The 25,315-nt window shown below is 55.3% G+C and overlaps 1 protein-coding gene across 5 annotated transcripts in view; it reads left to right on the top strand.

Annotated features, from left to right (window-relative positions):
* RBFOX3 (RNA binding fox-1 homolog 3) overlaps positions 1-25,315 on the top strand; it is a 362,884-nt gene that overhangs the window by 244,951 nt on the left and 92,618 nt on the right. For all 5 annotated transcript variants that reach the window (XR_012492320.1, XR_012492319.1, XR_012492317.1 and 2 more), the window contains exon 4: positions 7,394-7,431. The gene's annotated coding sequence lies outside the window, so the exon portion shown is untranslated. The remainder of the gene's footprint in view (positions 1-7,393; positions 7,432-25,315) is intronic.

Genomic DNA, 25,315 nt, shown 5'->3' with positions numbered 1-25,315 from the left:
CCCCTTCACAGGAGCCAGCGGGGAGGCAGGCTGAGCTGCAGACAGCGTAGCAGCATAGCCCTGGGACATTTCTGGGACCCCTGCGGGTTCCGGGGACTTTTCCTAGCACCCAGCTCCCAGCCCTCGCAGCCAATTACCTGCTTTTATTCTGTAAGGAGGTTGATCCACACAGATTTCGGAAAAGCGATGAACAGGTCGGTTTCTTAGGGGATTTGCTCAGGAAATGAGATTTTGCCCACTTCCCAGAGGAGAAAGGCCATGTCTAAATTATTGATAGCAAAACGTGCTCGTCTAAGAAGCCAGCGTACGTCTCATCTGTGCCCTGCACGGCGCTCTGTCCTGTGTATTATCTCATCCCCTGCCCGGTCTCCACCATCCTCCCCACACCACACTCCTGTTGATGCTGCTCCATCACAACTGGGCAGTGCCAACTCCAAGCGTCCCACACACTGCTTCTGCCCACTGAGGGTCCGTGTTCTCAGTCCAGACCTGCCGCTCTGTGGACAGTGGTGCCCCCTGTAAGGGGCGGGTGCCCCATACTACAAGGCACGTGGGATGGGGCTTGAGGTCTCACCTCACTGGCAGACGAGACACACCCGAATGTGGCTTTGAACCCAGCCCGGCCTGACTCTCTGTACTCAGATGCAGCCAGCTTTTAAAGAAACAGAGGGATGGGAGCCAGGGTGCTGCAGCCAAGTGGAGGCTGGACAGCCGCCCAGACCTCACCGCACTCAGCTCCATTTCAGCTGAGTGTTGAGCAGGACATGCTGTGCAGCGCCTGCCCGGCCCGTGGGGAATGGCTCAGCCGGGCCTCCGCTGCCCTTCAGTTTGCATTAGAAAGAACAGGCTTCTCAGCACAATCAGACACCAGCATGAGAACATGGCCTGCTGGCCAGGCAGTCACAGGGGCCCGTGTCCCGGTCCCTGAGGCCATGTGCAGGCCGGGGGTAGGATGGCATCCCTGGGCCCCTCCTGCCAGGACTGCTATGTGTTGAAGGAGTGAAGGAAGGGACGGCGACCTGGGGGGGTTGTAAGGTCGAGAGCTGTCCTCCGGAGGGCAGACCTGGTGTGGCATCGAGCACGATGGGGAGAATAGCGTGAGGAGGAGCCTGGGTGGTGGTTAGTGTGTAGCCTAGAGACGGTGTTGCATCCATCTGTAGCACCACATAAAATAAAACAGAAATGCGTGAATAGGTAGAAGTCAAGATCCGAGAACAGAGACGCCAGACGGGACAGTGCGGCCGCTGGTGCTTTGAGACACAGAAGCGAAGTGAGCCATACTGGTTTTTCTGAACGTGCCGGCGGCCAAAGCAGAATGGGAACCTGGCTGAGTATATGATTCTTGTTGTCTTAAAAAGTGAACCCAAATGTTCAACAGATGAACAGATAAAAAAAATGTGGTTTATGCACACGATGGAATATTATTCAGCCTGAAAAAGGAAGGAATTCTGACACCTGCTACACGATGGACCCGGAGGACGTTATGTTGAGGGACATAAACCAGACACAGAAGGACAAGTGCTGCACGGTCCCACTTATATGAGGTCCTTAGAGGAGTCAAGTCCATAGAGACAGGAAGTAGAAGGTGGATGCCAGGGGCTGTGCGTGTGTAATGGGGACGGTTTCAGTTTGGGAGGATGGAGGGTCCTGGGGATGGATGGGGATGATGGTCGTACAAGAGTGTGAACGTGCTCAATGCCACTGAGCTGCACATCGAAAAATGGTTAAAAGTGGAAATTTTATGGTATATGTATTTTACAATAAAAAATTCAAAGAAAAATAAAAAACGCACAACAAATAAAAAAGTGGATTCAAAATACACCTCAAGGGAACAGCGGTTTTCCTGGGGTCCTTCACACCAAGAGATGTTTCTCCAGTCCTGTAGTGTGACACCAAGTGACGTGCGACACCCAGCTCCATAGGACAGCGGGGACACGGCAGCCATGTCCCTCCAGGGTGTGTTAGAAAGGTCAGCTTCAGGAGTGGGAGCGTTACAGGGTGTGGCACAGTCAGCAGTAGTATCCTGGAGGGCCAGGAGAGGGGTGCAGACGAGGGTGGGGGACACATGTGCCGTCACTCTGAGGTGATGGGAGAAGGCTGGTGGCTTGGCGTCCTGTGGCTGCCGTAACAGATTTCCACACGGGGTGGGGGGGGTTGTTAAACAACTGAAATGTCCTCTCTCTCCGTTCTGGAGGCTGGACGCCCGGAATCAGTGTCAGCAGGGCTGGGTCCCTCTGCTGGCTCCAGGGAGGCTCCCACCCCCCTCAGCTTCTGGGGGCCGAGGCGTGGCTTGGCTCACGGCCAAATCACTCCAGTCTCCGCCCCCATCTCCTCATTGGATTCTTACAGCATTATTCTCCTTAGATTTAGTGCTGCCTCCCCTAATCCAGGATAATCCCCTCCCCTCCTCTCAGGTCTCTCCCCTCCCTTCCCCGCTCCTCCCCTCCCCTCCCTTCCTCTCCTCTCAGGTGCGTTTCTTTTCAGAAGAAGGAAAGGAAACCTTTAAATTAAAGTGCTCTGCTGTCATGATCACCATCAAAAGCCATGTTTAAGCCACTCACAGTTAATTTTTTATTTATAAAATTGCGCCCTTCACCTCCAGCTCCCCTGAGAGAGAGCATAAAGTGGGCCACTTAATAAAAGCCAAGGTAACACAGAGTAGCAGTGGCCAGGCAGGCGTTTTACAGCTGCCTAAGTGACCTCCATGGGGGGGAGGGCACCAGGCTCGATGCGTAGATGCCCTAACAAGCATCGTGACCAGTGTGGGCAGGGGGCCCCCAAAGTCCTTCCTGGCACCAGCAACTGCACTGTAACAACTTGTAAGACACCAAATAAATCTGCTCAGATGGTAAACGAGGGCCGAGCACCGAGCACCGTTGCTGCACATTTGGAAAAACACAGAGGAAAAAAGCAAAGAAAAAAGTGAATACATAAGGGAAATTGTGCCATGGACTGACTACTGCGTCCCTCCCCCCAAATTCATATGTTGAGCCCTAATCCCCCACTGTGATGGTAGCTGGAGGAGGGGTCTTTGAGAGGTGATTAGGGTTCAATGAGGTCATGAGGGTGGGGCCCCTGTGATGGGATTCATGCCCCTGTGAGAAAAGACATGGCAGCTCTCCCTCTGTCTCTCTCCATGACATGAGGACACAGCGAGAATCTGAGGAGAGAACTCTTACCAGGAACCGAGTCCGCCAGCATCTTGAGTTGGGCCTCCCAGCCTTGGAGCCCTGTGTCAGGGCCGCCACAGCAGACTAAGACACTGTGTTGTCAGGAAGACTCCACCCCCTGCTGCAGACATCCAGGGTGCCTCCTGCAAAGACGGGTAGTGTGTCCCAAGCACCCTTCTCAGTGGCATTTCCTCTCCTAAACCCCACAGCTCGGACAGGCCACTTCCTCTGCTTCCTGCCACAAGGGCACCTGTGGCCGGCTCAGTTATTCTTGTCAGCAGAGCTAAGAAGGCACGCAGGTGTTCCCAAATGATGGCTCGTCCAAATACCTCTGCCCAGGAAGTGCAGGAGGCTCAGACTTAAAGGAAAACAGACCGGGCTGGATGCTGAGCCTCTCCTGTCATCTGCAAATCGGGGAGCATAACGCCTGCCTCGTGGGCCCGATTGGAGGTTTGCGACATGTGCTCGGGCTGCGACGACTGCTGCGAGTCACGTGACCTTGCAAATAGGGGTCCCAGCCAGCCCTAAGTACGTGTTCCACCTTTCTATTCTGCTGCATAGTCAAGCAGCTCAGCGCCCACATGGGAGGGGAGGAAGGAGGTCCAGGGTGCCACGTGTGATGGCCACCGGTGAGGGACTGATGTGGGTTACGATGTTAGGGGCCTTTTCCTGGCAAGTCACTGCGGGGACAGAGCCCCAGAGAGCAGTTTCCAGGCTCTCGGCCTCACGTGGAGGGGTGCTGGATCAGGTAGTAGATGGCCATAAGCTGTGGCTAGTTGGCCGTCAGCTGTAACCAGTGAGCCATTGGCCACTAATATAACTGCCATGGCTTCGCTAGCAGAAAATGGGGGCTAGCAGGAAGATGGTGGCTGAGCCTGCAAGCGGTGCAGTGAGGGTTGCGAACAGTGTGGCTCCTGCTTCCTGTGTCTCCAACCCAGCTGCCAGCGAGAATATAGTGTGTGAACCCCCTACCTATGGCTCCGTGGGTGTTCCTTTTCGGCCTCACCATGTCCTGCGTTCTTGTGTGGGGAGTGGGACCAGAGACCCCGCAGGCTGCCCCGCGCGACAGTCACTTTGCATGATCCACACTAACAGTGGGTTTTACTCGTCGACGCGTGTTGTCTTCATCCTAGGGGGGTACAGGCCAGTCACAGTGTAGTTTCTGAAGAACAAAATGTTTTGTGGACAGAAGAAAACAGGGTCGGAGTGGGACACATCTGTCCTTCGGGTGGAGTTGAACAAGGACAGCAGTACCTGCTCTTGAGGACGGTCGTGGAGGAAGCACTGGGTGTGGGCGGGGCCTGGAGCGAAGGTGGAGCAGGTGGCGTGCAGGGTGTGTAGGAGGAAGGACTGAGCAGCCAGGACACCGGGAAAGGGTCTGCAGGGTGTGTGATCAACTCATGACGGGTCCCCAGGAGCAGCTATCAGCCCAGAAGGACCCACGCCCCCTCTTCAGAACAGTGGTCTGGTTCAGACCCCTCAAGCAAACGCTTACTGGCCGGTTCACTCATTCAGCAAACACCCACTGCCTCCCACCTGTGTTGGCCCTGAGCTAGGCTCTGGGGATACAGGGCCTCCAAGACACAGCTCCTGCCCTTGGGGGTCCCAGTCTAGTGGGGGAGGCGGCCAGGCTAGAGGGTGGGCAGTTCCGACGCCAGCAAACAGAGCAGCTCTGCTGGGGAAACTCCTCGCCCACCAGGCCCTGGCGCAGACTCCGTGGCGGCCGTGACAGTGGGGCTGGTGGAGACAGGCAGGTTGGTAAGTGCATCTGGCCGAGTTTGGCCTTTGCCAAAGGGTCTTCCCACAGTGCACTCAGGGAAGTCAGCCCCCCTGGCCTGCCAGCTGTGCTCCTCAACGAACCTGATGGTGGAGGCAGAAATCAGCATAATTGATTACCCGCTGAGCAGCTGAGAGCAGTGTTTGCTCACAGTCAGGCTGAGAAGCTGCTCTCTACCTACTTGCTAACTCTCTGGAGGATGGATGTCTTTACCAGACTGGGGAGGTGAGCCCTAGGCATCTCCCTCTGCTCTCCCCAGACCCCCAGACCAGGCAGTGGGGCGGGGGGGGGGGGGTGAGTGAGAGAGGAGGGTGGGAAGAAGGGAAATGCTGGGGACTGGAGGAGGAAGGGAGAAACGCAAGGCAGGCCTGTCCCAGGTGGGCCCGTCCTCTGGAGGGCGGCCGGGCCAGACCCAGAAAGACTTCACTAGGCCTGTGGTTCTGTACCTGCAGAGTGAGGGCGAGGAAGGGCGGGGGGCGGGGGGGGGGTGGTCTCCTGGCCGGAAGCGCTAGAGAGTAGGTTGGACCCCCCCTGCGCCTCGAAAAGTGGAGGCATCAGGCTCAACAGGCTTTTCTGCCCTGGAGTTTTTCAAAACCAGAGGTGGATGTGGGTCCCAGCCTCCGAGTCTCCCGACGAGGACTGAGCCAGTGTCATCCCTGTGATCATGGCAAATATTTTGCTTTGAGCAAATAAGGACACGTGTGACTGTGAGAACCGTAGAGGGAAGTCAAGGGCCGTTAGGAGCAACTTGGGTTCAGGACTGGTGGAGGCTGGGCTGGGTGGGGTGGGGATGTTTGCCAGCTCTGGTCTGTGCTGGTGCCCGAGACTGGTATTCTGGGGCCAGAAGCGTCTCAGAGGAAATCTATGGTAGGGCCGGGAGCTTGGCAAACAGCGGGTCAAGGGGGGGGCGGGGTCATGGGACTGGGAAGGAGGGATGGGCCACATCCTGGGACCCGCCTGGCTCTCCTTCCGCCCTCCCACCTGGCGGGGGGCCGGGGGGGGGGGCAGGCTTCGTCCAATCCAGTGCCCTGCACTTAGCCCAGACCGCAGCAGTCTGCAGTAAGGCTGTGTGTTTGCTCACTGGGACTGGATGGATTGAATTAAATGGAACTAAATTGAATTGAATTGAGAGGAAAACTCACTTCAAGAAAAGAAACCAAGAAAAAAAGTCAACAATGACTTTTTGAAAAACCCCCAAATCAACTGAAGGTGGTGGTTGATGCAAACGGATTGATTCCACCCGCCCCATTTTATCAGGACGCCTTCCTTTCGGAGCCTCTTCCCTTCGCAGGGGCCCCTCCTCGGAGTCGTGTGAGCTGCGTGGAAATGGCCAGAAGCTGCTTCTGCCATTTTGCTGGGGAGGGAAAATGCCAATCAAGTGCCCCCCTTCGTGCGATGTCCTCCTCAGCTGTGTGGTTCAAGCTCAGCCCTGCCTTGGTCCCCAGCCTCTGTGGCTGCGGCAGTGGTGGGGGGGCTGCCTGCTAAACACTGCCGTCATGATGTGTGCAAACTCTGCAGGCTCCACGCAGTTAAGGGCTCTCCTGCCATTTTTAATTCTCATGTCCCACCTGTGGGGGAGGGGGAGCGCAGCACAGGGGCACCGGCCCTGGGCACCCGCCTGGCTGCCCCAGCTCCGGGTGGTGCCCCTGCTTAGGCAGTTTGGCCTCAGTTTTCCCATCTGAACAGTGGGGATAGTCAGAGCAACGCCTGCCTCTCAGAGTTGTGAGGGCCGAATGAGGCAATTGTCCTCAAGGGCCTGACACAGAAAGTGTGCAGGGTAATGACAGTGGCCACCTGCTCCTTGTGGTGATGTCAGTGATGAGAATGACGGTGACTTCTCAGCCTCTCAGGAAAGAGGCCCGGTCTGACAGCCTTTCGATTCCAGGAGGTTTCGCTTGCTTTTGTCCTGTTTATGCTAAGTTAAAAAAAAAACCAAAAAAAAACCACACGCACAGGGTGGAGGTGGGGAGGGGGGTGGGGGTGACTGCTTAATGAGCATGCCGTTTCCTTTCAGGGCGATGAAAAAGTTCTAGAATCAGATGGTGGTGACGGCTGCACAACAGTGTGAATGTACTTAAGGCCACTGAACTGGACACGAAATGGTTAAAATGGCAAACTTTATGGCATGTGTTCCATACCCTAGCATTCTATTGTGTACCACAATACAAAAGATGTGCTAGGTATGTACACATAAAATTATGAAACTTTAGTAAAAGAAATAAGGAAAAAGTAAGCCCAGAAGAAGCATATCTCACACACACACACACACACACACACACCATCCTTTCTCATCTCCAAGTGCCCTATAAGAAAAGGGCAGGATTAGGGGTTCAGACACACGTGTGCAGCCCCCGTTCCCGTGAATGGCTGCAGATGCTTGATCTCTGGCCCAGTCCCTGACGGCATAACCACTTGGTAACTCTCTTTTCTCTTTCTTTTCTTCCAGAGTCCACAGTGCCTCGGGGAAAATTGGCTGAATAAAAGGTATAAAAGCTTTTGCTTCTTTTCCTAAATAGTTGTTGACAGATGTGGGCATGTTGAACATGTTAGGAGCTGCTGGCATTGAATGTGGGGTTCCTGGGGGTTTCATTCCCCGGAGTGAGGGAGCTGTGGCTTGTTTAGCACCTATACACACACACACCTTGTCTCTCGTCTCTCTCAACGCCCAGCGGCCGGCCAGAGTGTGCTGGGAAGGCAGGCCCGGGGCCAGAGGAGCCTGGGGGGAGGTGAGGGGACAGGAGTGTGTTTATGGCCAGAGCAGCAGTGTGGTTCCTTCCTGGCTCCTTCCCTCGTCCTCCCCCAGGCCTCCCTTTGCGCTACTGTCCACACCCACCCCAGGTGCTCCGTGCACAGACATGTACCCCAGACTGCAAGGCCCAGGGCAGCCTAGTTGCTGCTGACTCCCCTCCGTGGCCTGTTCTCCTCGGGGTGGGCAGGGCTGTGGAAATGGGCTCAGTTCCCAGTGCCGACCCTCGCGGGGGTGGGGGACAGGACACTGCTGACCTGGGCCCTCAGTCTGTGTGTCCCTGCAGCCAACCCTCCATCGCCCGCCCTCAGCTGAGCTCCTTCATAGATTCACTTGCAGAGTTTTACTTTGGGGAAAAAGCTTATTATAAAAGTCATGTATATTTGTTGTGAACAAAATTAGAAAATGCAGGCTCGCGGTGTATTTGTAAACCGGGACCCTGGCGGGCTTCTCCTTGCGGGCTCCTGGGTCTGAGGCTGTGTGTGCACAGGATGGCAAAGCGATTTACCAGATCAGAAATGGAAAGTAAAGCTGCCCGGTGCGGAGAGGGGTAGGGGGGTTTGCCATCTTCCTGTGCCAAACTCTGGGAATTTCGCGTGGTGATTCCTTTTTTTTTCTTTTTCTTTTTTTTTGGGGGGAACAGTGTGTTTTTCCAGGATGTCAAGTTGTTTCTCAGTCTAGTTGTGAGTATGGGGGTGGGGGTGGCACAGCTCAGCTCCAAGTCGAGTCGTTGTTCTCAATCTAGTTGTGGAGGGCGCAGCTCACTGGCCCATGTGGGACTCGAACCAGCGACCTTGGTGTTATGAGCACCGCGCTCTAACCACTGAACAAACTGGCCGCCCATGGTGATGTCTTTTGTATTGTTTTTGTCCCAAGCCCACCCCGGGCTCTGAAGCGGGCATTGGCCAAGTCAAGCTTGACTGGGCCAGGGGGCTTCCATCCTGGCAGCTGGTTACCGCTGGGCCACGTGGGGCTGGGTGGAGAGGACGCTCAGGCCTCGCTTACTCGCTTTCCACCAGGATGGGGACATGAGGCGGAGCTCACGAGTCCGCCCACGGTGGGCGGCACATGACATGGTCCCCAGGGAGTGGCCGGCCTGTCTCTGTTTTCAATGTGGCTCTCCGAGCAGGAGGCAGAGAAAGTGCAGGTGGCATTGGTGCCACGCTAGTGCCCAAGTATTCTTAACCACAAGGTGGCCGGCTTCACATGTAACCTGGTGACAGGCACTCTGTACCCCAAGTTTCATTTACAGGCAAGCCACCAAGGGAGCCCTCCGGTGAGTGTGACTGTGGGATAAAGAGGCCGGCCATCTGTGCTCTAAGGAAGGACGCTGTGATGGGCTGGCGCAGAGCTTCGTAGGGTGGTTTTGTTAAACAGCTTTGTCAAGGTCGAGTGCACACACAGGGCCAACTATGCGCATTTAGAGGGTGCAGTCTGGTCCGTTTGGGTGTGTGCTTGTTTGTACCCGTGGCCTCATACTGCCACGTCCAGCACCCCAAAAGTTCCCTGTGCTCCTGAGCTCTCCTCCTCCTGCCCTCACCAGCCCCCTCGTCCCTGGCGAGCTCTGAGCTGCGTCCTGTCACCATGGAATACTTTGTATTCCACATATAAATCAACTCCTGCCACGCATTCTCTTTTGGCTATGTGGCTCCTTCCCTCTGCTGTGGTGTGTGTCCACTGTTCGTCCCTTTCACTGCTGACGTGTATCCCACGCTATGAGTGCACTGTAGGCTGTTGGTCCAGTCACTCCTTGAAGGACACTTGGTGGCTTCCATTTTGGAGCTCTTACCAATAACGTTTCGAGACGTTCATGTACAAGTCTTTGTATGGTGCTCGCTTCTTTCCAGGTGAAATCCCTAGTTGTGAAGTGGCTGGATCCTACGGTAAGTGTATGTTTAACTTTTAAAGTAAGTGCCAGATTGTTTTCCAAAGTGGTACAATTGCACATTCCCACGGACCGTGAGGGAGAATTACGGTACATCCTCGCCTACGCCTGGAGTTGTCGTCTTTACAGCTTGAGCCATTCTAATTGGTACGTGCTGCTAGCTCACTGCGGTTTTAATTTGCATTTCCCTAAAGACTAATGATGTTGAACATTGTTTCATGTGGTTGTTTGCTATCCATCCATCTCCTTTGATGAAGTGGCTGTTCAAATCTTTACTATGTTTTTATCGGGTTGTTTGTTTTCTTATTGTTGAGTTCGAGAGTTCTTGATGTATACTGGATATGAGCCATTTATCAGATATATGCTTTGCAGACGTGTTCCTCTAATTGGGCTGTCTTTTCATTCTCCTAAGGTGTCTTTGGAAGAGCAGAAGTTTTTAATTTTAATAGAGTTCAGTTTATCTATTTGTTTTTTTATGGATCATACTTTCGATGTTGGTATCTAAGAAATCTTATCGTCAACCAAGTGACCAAAGGAGTCCGCAGGTGAATGTGGACGCCTACACGTTTTCTGTTCATAGGTTTTAGGTTTTACATTTGGGTCTGTGATTTATCTTGAATTCATTTGTGTATGTGGTGCAGGTGTGAATGAAGTTCATTGTCCTGCATCGGGACATCTGATGGTTTCCCACCGTTGACTGTCCTTTCCCCGCGTTGAATTGACTTTTCAGCCTTGTCAAAAAACAGTTGTCGCGTGTGTGGGTCCATTTCTGCACTTGGTCCCATTGACCTGTATGTCTGTCTTGACGCCATATCCCACTTCCCGTAGTTTTATAATGTCTTGAAATCAAGTCATGTTAAACTTCCAACTTTGTTCTTTTTTTTTCACAGTTGTGTTTGCTATTCTAGGCCCCTTAAGTTTCCATATAAATTTTAGAATCACCATGTAAATTTTTAAAAATGCCTGCTGGGATATTGACCAAGATTCCGCTGAACATACAAACAAATTTGGGGGATTCTTGACATCTTAACTCTATTGAGTTTTCTGACTCATAAGCAAGATATCCCTCTCCATTTAAGATTTATTTAATTTCTTTCATTAATGGTTCATAGTCTTCAGTAATGGATCTTGCATGTCTTTTGTCAAATTTATCCCTAAGTATTTCATATTTTAGTGTTATTTTAAATGCTATTTTATTTAAACTTCTGATTGTTGCTGGTGTACACAAATTATTTTAAGTTTTGTATGTTGATCTCATAACCTGCTTCCTTACTAACCTCACCTACTGCGTAGTTCTAATAGCTTTTTAATAGATTCCATCAGATTTTCTACATAGATGATCATGTTTCTGTGAATAAAGACAGTTTCCCTTCTTGCCTTCCAATCGGGATGTCTTTTATGTCTTTGTGTTACCTGGTTCCCTGGCTGGAACCTGCAGTACAACGCTGACCAGAAATGGTGAGAATGGACGTTCTCGTCTTGTTCCTGATCTTAAAGGGCTTGGGTTTGTTCAAGTAAGTGCCCCGTCAAGCATGATGTTAGCCATGGGTGTTTCGTAGATTCCTTTCTATTCCTAGTTCCCTTCTATTGCTAGTTTGCTGAGAGTTTTTGTCACTTTTGATTAGGAAGGATGTTGTATTTTGTTCAGTTCTTGTCCTTTGTCTATTGGAATAATCAGATCCTTTTTTAGTGTGTTAATTTGTTGAATTACATTGGTTGATTTTCAAAGTTTAACCCAATATAGATTAGGCTTAAGTCTATCATCTCAGGCTTTTTTTGTTTTTCCCATTTTTTCATTATTCCCTTTTTTTCTCTTTTTTGCTTTCTTTTGGATTGAGTTTTATTATTATTCCATGTATTATTATTATTATTTCATTTTTTCTCCATCCTTGACTTATTAGCTATAGCTGTTTGTTTTGTTATTTTGATGGTTGCCTTAGAGTTTATAGTGTGTATCTTTAACTAATTACAGTCTGCCTTCACGTGGTATTAATCTCCTTCATACAAGGTATAAGCACTGGTTGATGGTGTAGTTCCATCTCCCCTCCCGACCTTCATGCTGGTATTATCATGCATTTCACTTATACATGTGTTATAAACCTTGTACAGTTACACTTTAGAGATTTAAGTCATATGTTTACCCACCTAGTTACCATTTCTGGTGTCGTCATACCTTTATGTGGATCTGTATTTCCACCTGCTGTCATTTTCCCTTCTGCCTGAAGGATTCCCTTTAATATTTCTCATAGTGCAAATCTACTGGTGATCAATTCTTTCAACTTTGGTATGTCTGAAATAGTCTTTATATCAGCTTTGTTTAGAGTGATACTTTTGCTGGGCATAGAATTCTAGGTTGACAGATGTGGGTGTTTTTGTTTTGTTTTTTCCCAGGACTTTAAATGTGTTGCTTCAGGGTCTGCTGGTTTTGTGTGATTTCAAAGTCTTATTTTCATCATTCTTATTTTTGTCCCTCTGGTTGCTTCTAACATTTTCTCTTTATTACTAGTTTTGAGAAATTTGATTATGCTTTGAGTATCATTTTCTTCATGTTTCTTGGGTTTGTTGAGCTTCTCGGGTCTCTGAGTTTATAGTTTTCATCAAATTTGGTGATGCTTTATCCATTATTCCTTCAAATATTCCTTCTGCCCCCCCCCCACTTCCAGGGACTCCCACTTCTGTGTATATTGGGGAGCTTGAAGTTGTTCCACAGGTCACTGATGTGCAACTTCTTAAATTGGTTTTTCTTGTTTTCTCTATTTTAGCTTTCAAAATAGAGAAAATAAAGAATCCATTTGTGTCTTTAAGTTTAATATTTTCTTCTATAATGTTTAATCTGCCATTAATCCTGTCCAGTGTATTTTTCCACCTCAGACATTGTAGTTTTTATCTCTACAGTTCAGCTTGTATATTTGTTATATCTTAAATGTCTCTACTTAACTTTTGGAACATATGGAATATAGTTACACTTATTTTAATGACCTTGTCTGCAAATTCTAACACGAATGTCAGTTCTGGGTCAGTTTCAAATGATTGATTTCCTCCTCATTTTGGGTTATGTTTTGCTGCTTTGTGCATGTCTTTGGCTGCTGGACATTGTAGATTTTACCTTATTGGGTGTTGGATACTTTTATTCCTATAAATGTGCTTGGACTTTGTCTTGGGGGCAGTTAAGTTACTTGGAAACCGTTCGATCCTCAGATCTTACTTTTAGGATTTGTTACATGGGCCTGAGCCATGTTTCGTCTGCGTCTAATGATCCCACTCGAAGGAGGGACCCTCTGAGCACGCTACTGGGAGCGTCCTGGTCTGACTGGTGGGGACACACACTAGTCCCAGCGCCATGTGAGAACTGCATCCGCTAATCCTGTCAGCTGGCTCTTCCCTCGGCCTCAGGCATTTGCTCAAATGTCTGTGCTCAGTGGCACTGGCTGAATACTCAGTTGGGACCCCCTGCAGTTCTCAGGGCTCCCTCTGTCCAGATCAGCCTCTCCGCTTCTCTGCCTTGCACCTCCAGCCCCCTTGGTCTCCCCAGACTCTCAGCTGTGTCTCCTCAGCTCAGGGAGCACACCAGGCTCTACTTGGGGGCCCTGCACCTTGGCCTGAAAACTCTCCAGACAGGAAGCTGTGGCCACCCCCCCACACTGCTTTCCCATCTCTCAGGTATCACTGTCCCTCATTGCCTGGTGTCCAGTGTCTTGAAAACCATCCTGGCTCAAGGCCCCAAAGGTGGCAGGAGTGAGAGTGCTCACAGCGCTTGTCGCTTGTCCGGGCGGCCGCGGGCCTGGGAACGCGCCGTCCGAGACAAACACCCTCATTTCCTTTGTTGAGCACACCCTTCCCCACCCCCAATTAAGAGGAACCTGCAGTGGGGGGAGCTTAGCTCTTTCTTGGAAGATTATTACCAAGGGCTCTTTGCAGAATCTCTTCTCTGGGAAATTTTGATTGCAAAGAATAAGGAGGAAAGGGGAATAATCCCTGTAAGCTTTTCCACACCTCAGGTGGGAGAGGTCAGAAATCCCCCAGTGGCAGGGGAGAAGGGAATCAGAGACCCTAGCAGTCCCGACTGCCTCGCCGTTTATGGGGGACAGTGTCCTCATTGCCCTCAGTGGGAGTGACCGAGCGGGGGGGGTTGGGGGGAGCCGTCAGAGGCCGAGGCCGGTCACTGAGAATCAGGTCCCCTCCCTCGCTGGGCCCATGTGGCCAGAGCTGCGCTCTTAGTCCTTCATCTGTGCAGGGCATTGCGGCTCACCGGGGCCCAGGGCAGCTATCAGCACATTCAACCCATTCTCCCACTGGACCCTCACAGCAGGGTTCATCTTACAGATGGGGAAACTGAGGCAAGATAGTACTTGATTTGCCCAGAGTCACACTGCAAGTGGCCAAGGCAGGACCGCGGCCCCGGCTGCCCAGGCTTCTTTTCATGCTGAGAATCCCCTTGAGCAAAGTTGATGCTCCCAGGAAGAGAGCGTGGGGTTTTGAGCCCCTCCCCTCCCTGCCTCCATCTGCTACACCAAAAGCACTCACGGACCAGCACGGGACACAGGGACTCGACCCTTCCTGGCCCGTTAGGGCTCTCCCATCCTTTGAGAAAGCATTTCCGTTGTCAGGGTGGTTGACTGTCTAGCCTTATGGGACTGCAAAGCCCCTGGCTCATTGTATAGCTTTTTAAGGAATGTCATGTCAAGAGCACCCTGGTATCTGTGCACACATGTGTTTGGACTAGTGCATCACTTAGGCTGTCATAGTTGGGGGGGAAATGTGGGGAAAGATACCAAAAACTGTTGACCACGAATGGTTTACCAAAACCCATGGCCATTTCTGCTAAGGACAAAGCTACGTTGCACCAGCCATGTGGGCACCGCTTGCCAGAAAACCAGCTCCCAAACTGAGTTCTGCACCATAGAGACTGAACAGGGTCCCCAGTACTTCCCTTGGCTTTCAGGATATATCCAGCCGGGTGGTTTGTGCTGCCCATAAAAGAAGCAGGACATGAAACGTTTGAGCTTGGATTAGAGGACAGCAGAAAGAATCTGTGTGTGTGTGTGTGTGTGTGTGTGTGTGTGTGTAGGTATAAAACCCCCGGTCTGTGCTTTCCCCGGGGTATTAATTACAGTTGGAGAAGAGGCTTGTCCCGGCGTGTTCCGCTTGGGCAGAGTAATTTATCATCCAGTTTCGGGGAGCGGGAGGCGGGTCACGGTGCAGAGAGCAAGACACACATCTCTCGCAGACTTCACAGCTGCCCCACCTGCCCTGGTTGCATAGTTTTGCACACGGCCCATGCTGCAGGGAGCACCGAGAGCCCACAGGCAGGGGCCGGGGCGGGAAGGGAGAGAGTGAGGCCTTGACGTGATCCAAATAGACAGAACCTGTGATGGGAAAGGCTAGTGCGAGCGGCTGGGAAGGAGAGACTGGCCGCCCCCCCCACCCCCGCAGACATCTGCCTCTGATGGAGGGAAGGCGAGACAGACGTGCACACCTGGCTGCCCACACCTGGTACCTTCTGATCCTGCAGACCTTTCACTGAGGCTGACAGAAGGGCAGGTGGTCTGTGGCCCTCACAGCCTAGGTCCACAGAGAGGGCGGGTTTTATCCCTACTGATGGCCAAAAAGCAGCCGTATTACAGAGTTAGGTATCGGCTCACTTAGGCGTTTTAATTGATGGTAAGTCCAGTATAATTAGGGGGACTCTTCAGCTGCTCAGGCTGTTGCAACAGAATAGTACAGACTAGGCAGCTTATAAACAACTGAAATGTATCGCTCACAGTTCTGGAGGCTGGACGTCTGAGATCTGGGTGCCAGCATGTCTGGGTTCTGGTGAGGCCCCTCTTCCAGGTCGCAGGTGGCCCCTTTCTCATTGTGTCCTCACATGGCAGGGAGCAGAGGCAGGAAGGAAGGTTTCCTGTGACTCCTACAAGGGCACTAATCCCACCACGAGCGCCCCATCCGACCCTATCACCTCTCAAAGGCCCCACCTCCAAGTGCCATCACGTGGGGGTCAAGGCCTCAACATATGAATTTGGGGGGGACACATTCCGCCCGTAACAGTGGCCAAGTAACATGTCATCCACACTGCAAGTGCTGTTACTAATGCGGTGTAGACCAGGAGTGTCCCAGGCGAGCTGGAGGTGTAGTCACCCTGAAAGGAAGAGTGTGCCCTGCTCAAAAGCCAGTTTGATTCAGATTGGATGAGCAGGGGTGCACTCCCGACAGCGGAAGGTGGAAGGTGGAAGCTGGCCGGCACGCCCTGGGCTGCTGGGCTGACGAGGAGGTGCCCGTTCCGTGTCACGGGGACATTTCCTGGGCTGTCCATGAGGAGTGAGAGCTGTTTGCCCAGACGAGGAAAGCTGGGGCAGCCAGATGGTGTCATGCAGGATTCGAGGGCTGGGTCTGCAGGAGAGAGAGGTGGTTGCCCCACGCGGCCTCAGATCAGCGACGATCAATGAGCAGAGTCCTGGAGGCGGATGTCGGGCTGCCCAAAGGAAGACTTTCCACGGGTGATGGATGAGCTGCCTGAATTCCCTCCCATCCTGGAGTCTGCAGAGGGGTTTACAGGTGACTTCTTAGGCTCTGGGTGGAAGCAGCACTCAGTGGCCTCTGTATGTCACTGTTGGGGAAGAAGAATCTGCAAACACCTCTTTACATGGGGATACACATGGAGAGCCGGCCAGGTGTGAATGAGGCTGAATTCAGCCCTGGCTCCCCTCCATCCTCGCCCGCCCGCCCGCCCTTCTCTTGTTCCTCTTGCCGTCTCCAGTGCTGAGGTGGGTTTTCCTTTCCTCAGCCCCTCTCCTGCTGCTGAATTATTGAAAGTGTGGTTTGCTTTATTGCCGTGCTGGAGGGGCGCTGCCGCAGAGCAGCTGAGCTTGGGTTTGGGATGTGTCGGCAGTCCAGGAGCGTCCTGGCGGCCCTTAGAATCCCCTCCCCAGCTGGGGGAGCTGCTCCTGCCCCGGCCTCTTCCTTCTCCCTCCGTATTACTTATTCATAATTGCTGGCGTTCTGACCGGGGGATGCAGCATCCTCCCACGCCTCACGCCACCAGCCTGAAGGGCTGTGGATTGAATTGGTAGCAGGTGTCACTGCCTGGCCCAGGTGCAGGGCCACGACTCCATGCCGGGGCCCTGGGACATCCCCCTGCCGCTGACCAATTGCAGACCTCCGGGGCTTGTGTGGAAGTGGCCTGCCTACTCGGGGTCACGCTGGTGTATGTGCCACGTTAGTATGTGTATGGCGCAGGGTTGGCGTGTAGATGGGGGTGTGCGTGCACGTGTGTGCAGAGAGGAACCGTGTGTCTGTGCAAGCGGGTACACATGCAGCTGTGTGTATGTGGGCTCCTGCATTGCCACGTGTGTGCACCCAGGCGTGGATTTTTACAGCAGACGCCCTAGAGCTCAGCTCGACACAGGCCCTGCTCACGACACATTGCTGCCTGAGCCAGTCTTTCTAGAGAAGGTGATGGTGTGGCCACCCAGACTTTAGAGGATGCCAGGAGGCATGTAGCTTATCCATGGCCCCTGGGGGCATAGAGCAGCACGCAAGAAAGGGTGAGCATTGAAAATGCTTAGAGGAACAGACCTCCCACCCACACCCCAGAGGTGCGGTGTGTTCACCACTGGACCCCAGACCCTCCAGACCTGAGCCCATGGGTCAGCAGATCCCTAGATCATGGAGGAAAGCGTCTCTTCTCTCCATGAGGAGATGCCCCCTGCCCTCCCTAAAGCACAGCCCAGCCATGCTCTGTAGCCTTGGAGTTCTCTCTTCACCTCCCGGCCCATATCTATGGGCATCTGCTGTGTGCCCAGTGCCATGCTGGCTGCTGGGGCTATAACAGGCGTGGCCGAGCTGACCTCCAGGAGTTGCCCATCTGCCCGGGGCAGAGACAGCACATCCAAGTGAACTGGCAAGGCTGTGTGAGTTGGTTGGATGCCGAGGAAAGGAGAACGGGGCTCAGGCCGTCTGCGGTGGGCGCTCTGGTCATCCTGAGCTTTCAGAGCCCGAGGCCCGGCTCCGCGGGGCTCTCTGGAGACACCCGCAGGAAAGGTGACCAGGTCCCAGCCCCGAGCACTGTGTCCACAGGGTGTGGCTGCTCACCCATCTCTGCAAGGACCGGGAGTGAGACACCCACGGATCGGGCGGGAGGGAACACCACTCGCCCACTGTCCTGCAGCTCTAGGCTTTTGAAAAGTGCAGGGCCCCAGGCCCCAGCTCAAGCTGCAGGAGGCCAGGAGACCCATCTCAGCTCCAATGCCTTGTTTCCGGGTCACTCGTCCTCAAGTGGCCCAAGGGTACCTGGCCTTTTTCTGCATCCCGTTTGATCATTGATCATTTGCTCAGTCTCCTCTGATCATTGAAACAGCCTAGGAGCAGGGCTGCTGTTGTCACCAAAGTGTAGAAACAAAGCAGCCGAGTCTCAGGAGGGCTGTGAATGGCAGAGCCAGGCTTGCGCTCAGGCCTCTGGACCCTCCGGTGGGTCGGCTCAGAAGTGCTTGCACCCGCTGGGGGCCTTGAAGGTCATCATCAGACCTGCTGGAAACCAGGCAGTGGGTCCCTAGGGAATCGGCCTTCCCTGAGCATCTCCTCTTCCATCCTCCATTGTCTGTGGTTTGTGAGGACTTCTGGAAAGCAGTGCTAGAGCCTGCAGCATGAGCACAGAGCCCTGTCGCCTGAGCCCCTCCCCCTGCACCCCATCTGCCCCCATGTTCACCAGCATCCTTGCCAACCCCAGAAGCTTAGAGTCTGACGTCACTCCCTCTGTCCTGCTACCTCCCTTGGGCTTGCCCACACGGGGAGCCATAAGCTGGGCCTCGCGGGGAAGCCTGAGTGCCCAGCTGCTGAGCCCTACCTCCCCCTTCCCTATCTAGCCCTCCTTCCTGCTCAGCCAGGGCCCCCTGGGGTGGGACGGTGGGGCACAGATAGGTGGCCCCCTGAGGCCAATTGTGAACCTCCCTGTGCCCCTCACCTTCCCACCGCTGGCCTTAGTGAGGTGGGAGGGGCTTGTGCCCAGGCCAACGGCCTCCCTGCACACAAGGCAAGTGTGGGCTCATTAGACGTGGTTCCTGACCTCTCCCCACCAAGGACCTCAGCATACGCGTCCCTCTCAGCTGCTAGTCCAGGCGCGAGGACAACAGGATGCTGGCCACCTGCTGTCACTCTTCAGCATGTGTCCATCCCCATATCCAGCCTCTGGGCCTCAATTTCCCTCATTGGAAGAAACCTTAAGAGCCATAGAAAGAATGGTTTTCTTTCATCCCTTGAAAGAGGGGCGGCAGCCTGGATGGATCTGGCATTCAGGCTGGCGGGTGGATCGGCCTCCCACCTGGCCTGGGACTGGGTCCCTCGCTGGCTCGTGGCCCCTGGGCAGCACTGTCCTCAGGCGATGGGCAGGGAGGCCAGCACAGCTGTAATAGGGGGAAGGCAGCCTGGAAAACCCTGGGGTAGGACAAGTGGGGGACACAGACATGCCTTCCCCGCACCCCTCCCTTCTCGCCCCACTGTACCCCGACACACCGCTCAATGTCTGCAGAAGTGGTGCCTCATCTGCTTGGCCAGGCTCCAGCTCCCGAGAGCCCGGGCTCCCACCTCTGTAGAGGGGGCTGCTCCATCTCCCAGCCGCCTCCCAGACTTGGGGCTGGAGTCCCGGGGGGCAGTTCTCACTTCCCTGCCGACTCCCACCTTCCACCCTCTGAAGCCAAGAGGGACCTTCTGAGAACACACACGCTGTCCTTTCCTCCTCTCCCACTCTCTGTCTCTGTATTTCTAGCCTCAGAGCAAGTCTCCCCATCCCCATCCTCTGTCCATGAGATCTGTTAGGCTGGGAGGTGTTCCTCCCCCACCCCACCATGCCCTGTCCCCCCCCCACATATGCGGGGAGTGCTGGGTGGCAGGATGGGGCGCTCAACTCAGCAGAGAGCCAGGCGGCCGGAGTGCCTGGGCTGGACCGGGCAGTGCAGGCAGGACCCCAGCAGATGGGCGAGCTCAGAGCAGGCGCGGAGCTGAACAACCTGGGAAATAAACCGGAGAAATGCGGGAGGGCACTCAGTGCTAGGAGGAGCGAGAGGAGGCAGAGACAGGAGAGAGGCACTTCTTAAAGCTGCTGCAAGTGCCAGCTGAACAGCCCGACGTGGGATCTGGAATCGCAGCCCCCACCCCAGCAACCTGCCACTGGGCCACTGCTCCGTTGGGCCCCCTCCCCGCCTCCGGGCCTGCCGTGGAGCCGCAGTTCCGAAATGATGATGTATTTTTGGGTATGTACCAAGCGTGGACTGCCGAGTTGCTTTTTCAGCTCCGGGCAGATCTGGGGTGGAAATGTTGAGAGAGGGCAGCGTGCCCACCCTGGCACGTGAAGGTACCCCCTCCATGCGTCTGCCAGTCTGAGCCAGCTTTCCCCCAGGGTCCCTGCCAGGAGGGTGCTGGGATCACGGGTGTCCCCAGATAGGAGGTGCTTCCTGCCTGCGGCCCAGACTCCCTTCAGTGTCCCCCATGGGGATGGGCCAGAAGGGGGCCTAGGCTGAGGCTCAGGAATGCTTTGCATGAGGGTGCGCCATCCTGCCCCTCTGCCTGGCCTTGGGGAAAACCTTCCGGTGGCTTCCCGGTGGGCCGCACCCCCCCCAGCCCCGCAGCTGATCTGCTGACCTGCTCCCCTCCTCCCGCCCCTGCTGTCTGAGCTGCACAATTGGAGGGAAGCGGCACCCAGGAAAGAATAGTGGGGAACGTAAATATGAGCCCCAAGACAACACCCCCAGAGCGCTGAGCCCAGAAACCCAGGAAACTGGGAGGCCCTGGGGAGAGGAAGAGCCCTATACCCAGCAGACCCTCTGCCTCCTCCCTCAGCCCCTGTGCCTCCTGCCAAAGGAAATGGGGGGGAGGTTGGAGATCAGAGTGGGGGGTCCCCCTTGGCCAGGTCTGGGGAAGGGGCAGCTCAGAGTCTGAGGCAGGAAGGGCCACTACTGTGGGGAGATGAGGAAGTCACCTTTCTAGTCAGGTTGGGCTGACCTGGGAGAGGGAAAGACTGGTGTGCGTGTGCGTGCGTGCTGTTCCCACGGCCATCGGCCTCCAGGCTCCCATGGAGGGGGTTTGGAAATCGCTGCGAATTCCATGCTTTCCTCGAGGGGGAGGACTTCACCCAGGGCCCTGCCTAGTGCACCTGCCAGGCCGAGGGCTTCCGCGCTGGGAGGCACGTCTCCCAGGTCCAGGTGTAGCCTGCCCTGCCCTCCAGGGGAAGCTCTCCAGGGCCTCAGGGATCCCATGGGGAGAGGCTGAGCAGGGAGCAGGTGCCTCTGGGGCCCGCCCTAGGCGGCTGGACTGAGGGCCAGGCAGGGAGTCAGCAGCAGAAGAGGCCAAGGCACCCCAGAAAAGGACCTGTGGCCACAGGGAGCCAGGCCGGCTGTGGTCACAGGCCAGGCCCTGAGCCTGCTGACCCCATTGCCACTCAGGGCAGAATTAGGGCCAGACGCGCCCAGGTGCTCCAGCCTCATGCTTTGCGAAGGCAGTTGGCTCTGCTGAGAACGCCCTGGATGGCCCCCCGGTGCCCAAGCCTTTGCCTGCTCTGCAGTCCTCCCCATTCTTCAAGGCCAACCTCAGGGCCACGGCCCCAGGGACACTGTCCCTGAACCCGTATGCAGAAGGGATTCCTCTCCGCATCCTGGCTCTGGGCGCAGCAGCCTGACATCTGTGAGCTGGCCCCTGGTCCTTCCTGCATCTGGGGCCCCCTGTGACCCTGGTGGGACTTCTCTGGTCAGGGCCTGGTAGCCAAGAGATGCTGCCAGGGGCCTGGGTGGGGGCAGGAAAGAGACCGGTCCTGCCTGGCTCTCTGCCGTTCCCAGGGCTGCCGGCAGCTGTGGGGGTCTTGCCTCCTGGACCCCTCCCCCCACCCGGGCTCTGTCCTCGCCCTTCCCAGCCAGGCCTTGGGGGACATGCCCGAGTGTTCCCTCCTGAACCTTTAACGCGATTTTAGGGCAGGGTGGGACCTGATAAGGAATCTCCCCATCGCACCTTCCCCGGGCCCAGCTTCACTTCTGGGGCAGGGACTCGAAGCTGTAGAAATTGTGGGGCCGCAACAGGCGGAGTCCTCCTCCTCCTCTCGGTCTCCTCTCCCGGAACTCCCTCCCTGCGCGACAGCCCCCACCCCAGTGGCGCCTGAACTGCCAGCTCCCAAGTCAGCACCCCCGCCCGAGCCCCGCCCTGCCCGAGCCCGCCAAGGCCCCACCCCGCATCGCATCTCGTTTCCCACCGTCCCCCCTGCTGTCCCCCCTGCTGTCCACACACTCCTCAGCCTAGGGAACTGAAAGCTGCTCATTTCTCTTCTGACCAGCTTTTCCTTCTTGGTCCTACAGCCACAGGATGCCCCCACCCCTAACTCTTGCTGACCGCTGACCCCAGCTCCCAGCATATGCCGGCCCCCAGCACTGCCGGCCCAGGCCAAGCCTGGCCTTCTCAGTCTGGAGCACAGAGGGCTGCTTCGCCCAGCCTCACCCCGGCAGCCCCTCACTGCCCGTGCTCCCTGTGGCCCAGCAGGCTGGCTGCTCCTGGGTTAGCCCAGCCTCTGCCCTGTTCCTCCTCAAACACCCTCGCTGTCTCCTCCCCCAGCTTGCTCCTGCCTCCCCTTCAGTGTCAGTCTTTGGGTACAGGCATGTTGAAGGAGAGGCAGCTTCGATGTCACCACGTCTAGGACACCTCCCTGACCCCCCCCCCACAGCGTTGTGTTTTCCCCTTCAGCATCCCTGTCACTCAGCGAGGGCACTGTCATTACCTGTTTACTCCACCATCTCCCCTCTGCCAGGGGTCCCTCCAGGGTCCTGACTGGGCCTTGGCCCACTCCTGTTCCTGGTGCCCACCCTCACTGCCACTTCTCCGGGGCTCCAGGAACCCTGTGCACTGGAATGAATGAATGAATGAATGAATGAATGAATGAATGAATGAATCCATTCCCAGAGGCAGAGCAGGGCCTGGTCAGGGGTGTCCTCTGAAGCAACAGCTCCATAGGGCTCCCCACTCCATCCAGCCGTCCCTCCCAGACACCCCAGCTGCCCATGGGTAAGGGTCACCCAGTTGACCACATGTCTTCCCACGCCCTGGACACAACTTTTCAAGGGGGTGTGGGAGGTGGCGTTGTTTCGTTTTAAAGTTGACAAAGTTGTGGGCCCCACAGTTCCTGTCCTCGTGAAGGGCTCAGTGGTGAGTGGAGGCCAGGGTCCTGGCCGTGCCAAAGCTCCGGGGGTACATGCACCTGCTGTGCCCCCCCCCCCCAGCTGAGGTCCAGCCCTGGGGCTCTGGGGGACTGCACGGTCTTGCTTAAGCTCTGCTCTGCCAAGTTCCCTTATGACAACACCCCCAGACTGGGAGGTTCACATGGGTGGGATTGTGTCTGAGCTGTCCTAGCTATGCCCCGGAAAGGGGGGGGCTTGGCAGTACTGTGGTATGGATGGTGGAAGGAAGGCATGAAGGGAGGGAGGAAGTTGGTTGTTGGTGGTGACATGTCCTTGGGTAGCAGAGCATCTGCCGTGTATCTGAGTATGAGCAGGGTCCTTTTCCAAGCCACCTCCTGTGGAGGTCACAGGCACGGGGCCAGAGGGTAGTGTGACTCCGGGTGGATGGGGCTGCAGCCCAGAGCAGACAGAGGACCCAGCACTGCTGGGCTCAGCTCAGAGGTACCGGAGGGCATCACATGTGAGGCCAGAGTCCTGGAGCTCCAGCAGGTGGGAGCACGGCAGGGATGAGCGTCTCCCTGCCCACCTGCCCCGGAGCCAGACCTCAGAGAAATGGGCTCCCCAAACAGACCCGAGGGCCAGACCGCTAGACGGCCTGGGGCAAAAGAGCAGTGGTGTGTGAGTGCCTGGAGGGGAAGCAGGAGCCGTTGCACACAGAACAGAGGGACAGGAAGTGGGGAAAGGGCTTCTGTCACCTGCGCCCCCAGCCCTCAGCCTCCTTCAGCCTCCAGGTAGGGCAGCAGGAGCGGCTGGGGGCGGGAGGCCAGTGGGTGGCTTCGTGATTGGCAACAGGTGGAAATGCCAGAGCAGACTTATCTCCAAACAGCAGTAACTGCTGGAGAGAGAAGGAAGAAACAGGGTGAGCTGAATGAGGTTTTCTATCAATATGTTTTGGGAAGTTTGTTCTGGAGTAGAAGCTGTTTAACTGGCAATATCCTGTCTGTGCATTTCAAAAGCCTGACAGTGAGGATTTAGTGTCTCCCTCTTCTAAAGCCTGGGATCTGGGGGCCCCTGGGCCTCCTCTCCCCCAGGCTGTCAGGGTCGGCACCCCGGGAGTCTGCCCTCCGCTGCCCTCAGCTGGTGGGACCAGCCTCAGCCCCACCTGGTCTCCCCAGTAGACACTGGGGCCCTTCCTGCTCCCCCACACGCAGGCCTCCAAGATGTCTGCTTTTATTAAAAATCATTAAGCAAAGTGTTCATCTGTGTCAGTGACGACCACAAAGCCACTTTCACGTGGTGAGTGACGGTGCTGTCGGTGATGGCTCCACACATCGCCCAAGAGGCGACTTTACCAGGGGCCTGAAATCCCCAGTTTGCAAAGCCTTGGTGAGAGAGGCGTTTGGAAGGGGAGCTCTGCTCGGCTATCCTGGAAGAAATCCTACTCCCCTGATCCCATCTGTTGGAGCACCTGCCATGTGGCAGACTGAGTGGGGCACACAGGGTGGTCCATCCAGCAGCCGCTGCTGCCACTTGCAGGAACTGAGACAGGTCTGGTCACTGTGGCATTCCGGGGGCAGGCAGCCGTATGACGTGGACAGCACACAATGCCGTAGCTTCGTCAGAGCCCACAGTCCCGAGTCCTGGGCGATGCCGGTGGTGCAGAATGGTGGGGGGGCCGGGGCACCCCAGCTTGTGTGTGGGGTATGGTCAGCTACCGTCAGGCAATGACTCCTGCAGCCCTTCCGTCCTCGGGGCACAAATGTTCCTGCAGTTGCTGGGGACAAAGGTCCTACCCACAGCCCATCATGACCTGCTGGTCTCGCCAGGTCACCGGGTGGATCCAGGCCCCTTGGTGAGTGGTCAGCAGTCCTGTGGAGGCTCCGAGAGCCACCGTGGGAGAACTCACGTGAATAAACGAGAGGAGCGGGCACCTCTGAGTGGGGCTGACCCCAACCATGGGGGTCCCTGGGAGCCGCAGGGTCCTGGGGAGGGCCGCCACTGGCTTCCATCAGCATTTTCTCCTGCCCGGTTTGGCAATCCCTGGACACAGGACCCTGGGAGGAGTTGTGGGTGAGACACTTGGGATTTGACACTGCTCCTGAAAGGAGCAATGAGGGGAGGGGACAAAATGCTGGTGTATTGAGTCTGATGGGATATGAACCCTGAACTGCCCCCACCCCACACCCCTCACCCTCCCTGTGAAAGTACCAGGCGGGGAAGACACCGCCCCACCTGCTCCCACAGCCCTAATCTGCTCACAGGAGAAATGGGGAGTGTTATCCTTTTTCTATTATCGTTAAAACGTTCCTCTCTAGGTCATCGCTGAGATGACATCCGCATCCAGGTCCCAGGAAAGTGGCAGGGAACCTGCTCCTGTTTCGAGCTTGTCATAGTCTCACCCCTCACAGAAACCCCCCCACCTAAATAACTCCAAACTTGGGGCTACTGGGGCCACTTGCGATTCCAAAAGAGCCGAGGAAGTAAGGACTGCAATGTGACAAAGGCCGGCAGGGCTGGGAAGGAGGACGTGTTCGGGATTTTCTTGTCAAAGAAGCAAGTGGCCCTGAAATCTAATCTTTGGAGCTGATGAAAATG

The sequence above is a fragment of the Rhinolophus sinicus genome, linkage group LG15 (assembly GCF_036562045.2).
Source record: "Rhinolophus sinicus isolate RSC01 linkage group LG15, ASM3656204v1, whole genome shotgun sequence".
Taxonomy (NCBI): Eukaryota; Metazoa; Chordata; class Mammalia; order Chiroptera; family Rhinolophidae; genus Rhinolophus; species Rhinolophus sinicus.
This window is presented reverse-complemented; position numbering and strand designations above follow the sequence as displayed.